General features: G+C 34.8%; 1 pseudogene; it reads right to left on the minus strand.

Annotated features, from left to right (window-relative positions):
* Positions 1–715: 715 nt before the first annotated feature.
* Positions 716–2,024, minus strand: LOC140008062 (probable dolichyl-diphosphooligosaccharide--protein glycosyltransferase subunit 3B; annotated as a pseudogene).
* Positions 2,025–3,624: the final 1,600 nt, after the last annotated feature.

Raw genomic sequence — 3,624 nt, forward strand, 5'->3', positions numbered from 1 at the left:
ATTTGATTTCCTCACTTGGTTTGTGCAAACTCAAGATGAAATGGTTGTTTTTCTTGCTCTCCCTTTCTCTCTCTCTTGAGCTCGACCAAAACAGAAAGAAATGAAGAAAAATGAGCTAAAATGAAGGATAAAAGAACAAGGAAAAAAATTAATCAAAGAGCCATAGGATGGTGACACTTGTCACCACCAAAACCATACAAATTTTTCTCTCTCTCCCTTACATTTTTGGCCACAAATTTCAGCCATGTGGATAAGTATGAGGGGGGGATATTTTGCTCCATTAGTGATAAACTTGTATGGCAAGAAAGTGGTGATCAAGTAGTGCGTTCAACCGGTAGTGCGCGGGACCCGCCGATTCGCGCCGTTTTTCTTAAAACTAACCGATACCAGAAAAATCATTTTAAAACTATCTTTGCTCATAAACTTTATTTGGGAAATTTTTCTAATAAAGAAAATGTAGAAAAGGCGGGCGTTAAAAAAATAAACCCTAGAAAATTAGAAAATTTCCGGGTTCTCAAACTCATTTTTTTTCGGGGCGTCACACTCTAGCACTCAAGCATCATCCTCTCTAGTCTAATTACTGAGTACGTAGTATAGCCTTTTAAAATGTTATGGAATTGTGAATCAAATTCTTCCAACTCCTGAAGAAACACCCACTACCAACTGCAAATGCCAACTTATAGCTCTAGTTCATAATTTGGCATGTGATTTGCAATTTGGCCGCAGGTTTACCATTCAAAATTGCACCTTTCCTCATTTAGTCGGAAACTTATCTCAACGCCATATCTACATGTGAAAGAAGATCTAGAACAGATACCATAGAAAACGAGAAAACAAGTGATTGCTATGCTTATTACAAGCATTTCACCAAGACAACACCAAAAAGATACATAAATCACTGCCAATTACATGATTCAATTTTTTTAGCAACAGTTGCAAATACAGAATATGAGCACAAAAGCAAAATAAAAGGTACATTGTTAATTTACACCAAAAATAAAACGTCAATTTTCCTTATCTGAAACACTAACAAAAACTAACACGGTAGAACAAACTAAAATCAAGAAACCAGAAATGCGACAAGAATGCCAACAAAAATCATCTGAACAGCCCAGGAGGAAATAAACATCACCAACCTCTGAGCATTCCTATTCCTCACATAGACAATAACATGAGTAACAAAAGCCAGCAACAATCCCACCACAGTGTACAAGAACCCAACCGCGAACCCTTTAGCTCCCAATTGCATCCCAGACCCCCTGATAAAAGAAAACCAACTTCCCAGGGTCATTCCTATCAACCAAAAACATGGGTATTTTCCTAATTATGTTATGCATTGAACCGGAGACACTGAAAAAGTAGACAAAAATCTCTCCGGTCATCCAAATACTCTTATTGTGCAAAAGGGTGTTCCCATAAATCACTTTTTTCACCAAGAATGGAGCCGAAATCAGAATAACAGCAATGAGAAACATCAATTGCTTCTTAGAAATCAAAGAGGGGTGATCAATTGGCCCAATGCTCAGCTTCGTTTTGGCCTTGACAAATTCAGCCATGGATTCGGCGAGCCTCGAGAAACCTGATGCATTTATCTGGACGGAGTCTTTCTTGACATCGGTGTGGGGCAGAGAATTTACCCCGAAAAGGGCGAAAAAGGACTGGAATTCTTGAAATTCGATGTCGAAGAAGAAGAGTTTTGAGTGAGAAGTTGGAGGGTTGCTGGCTAAAAAGGATTTAGAGACGAGGAAGAACTCGGATTTGAGAGAAGGGAGGGAGAGTTCGGGTTTGGAGTGGAGTTGTTGGGCGTCGAAGAAGACGAGGAAAGTACAGGGACGATGAGTTGGAATGGATAGAATCCGTTTGAGAGAATCAGTGAGATGGATAACGCCGCCTTTAGGTGACTGGGATTGGAGGGATTCGAGCTGCAAGAGCAAATCCGAACTGGGGTCTTGAGAATTGGTGGAGATCGGGAGAAGGGTGATGAGGAAGAGGATGATGAAGATTGGGGCTTTTGTGAAGGCCATTTTGCAACCTACTATAAGTTAATGTCCGTCTAAATTCTTTTTTGGGCGAAAAGGAAAAAAATTGGTGGTAAAAAAATGGTGGGAAAACGAAAACTTTTCCTGATTATTTGACGCGGGCAAAAGTAGAAAAATATGTTTAAAGTAGCAGTGCTTTTGAAGGATATTTGCCTGACGAATTGCCTTTTAATGCTATAGTATTATTCTTTATTTTTTAGCAAAAAAATAAAAATTTTCATCAACATAGGTGGCAAAATTTGTTAATTTCATATAATTGAAAATGTACTTTTATAATTTGCTAATATTTTATACTAATTTCTTATAATTGCAGCACTAAAGAACATGTTCACAAGCAAGCAGGTTAAAATCCCGCCTGCATAATAACGCTGAAACCCGCAAGCGGGATTCTGTGTTTTTTCTATTTCAAGGTTAGCTCGCATGCGGGTTAATGTTATATTTGAGCGCGAGAAGAAAAAATTGGTAATTAGGCTCTTTGGGCATTATAAGTAAATATTTAAATTAATGGCAGTTTTATTACATCAATATTATTGTATTATCATTATTATGATTATTGTATTATTTCTTATGCAAATATAACATTTAATTATTTAAATTTGATTTTATTTTTACAATTTATAAAATTTTTATCACTTATATAATATTTTTAAAACCCTAATACATCTAAATTTGATTTTATTTTTCAAATTTATAAGATTTTTATTTAAAAAAATGGGATACGGATAAGATATCCGGTTGGTTCGATTTGCATAGGTGCATATGAGAATATCCGAATACTCTTTAAACCCGCATGCGGGTTTAAGGAGATTATGGCAACTCTCTGACACACTAGTTACTCAATCCAACTTGTGTGTAACTAAAATATATTTAAATAATATATTTCATATTTTTGTTATTTAGAGTTTAACAAAACATTAATATTGGGTAGATTTGAGGGATATGCATAATTTTGCATATTTGTAGGAATATTAGAAAATGGAAAATTTGGGTAAATTCCCAAATTTTGGAGGTAAGGTGCAATCCAAGAACTAAGACAGTCATTTATAAAACCTTAACAGTAATAAGGTGCAAACCAAAACTGCAATCCAAGAGTAATATCATTACAAATTTCATAACCATACATTAAATAAATAGAAATGCAATCCAATACTATCCAAAACACAAAATGTCTTGGGTATAATAGTAATTTTGCATTATATGATGTCAGCAATTGGGTCCCAAGTTCTGCCAGGGGAGGTCAGTGTAATTGTGGAAACCTCAGGGGAGGTCAGTGAAATTGTCAGAAACCTCAGGGGAGGTTTCTAAAATTATCCCTTTTTAATATTGTCAATTGCTAGTTTTTAATAGTTTTGTGAAAATATTGATAATGGTTGAGAAAATTTTGTTACATTACTGCAAGTAATAAATGTGCTTTTGTTCTTTTTCAAACATTTATTTTAATGTTTAATTTTGTTTAAAACTATTGTACTAGTATAGATTTGCAAGACAAAACTTAAGTTCTCAATAGTTAAAAAATTCATTACAGAGAAAACACAAAGTAGTAGTTGCAAAATGTGTATAAATTACAGATATTTTAATGTGTATA

This window comes from Coffea arabica, chromosome 6c, assembly GCF_036785885.1.
Source record: "Coffea arabica cultivar ET-39 chromosome 6c, Coffea Arabica ET-39 HiFi, whole genome shotgun sequence".
Taxonomy (NCBI): Eukaryota; Viridiplantae; Streptophyta; class Magnoliopsida; order Gentianales; family Rubiaceae; genus Coffea; species Coffea arabica.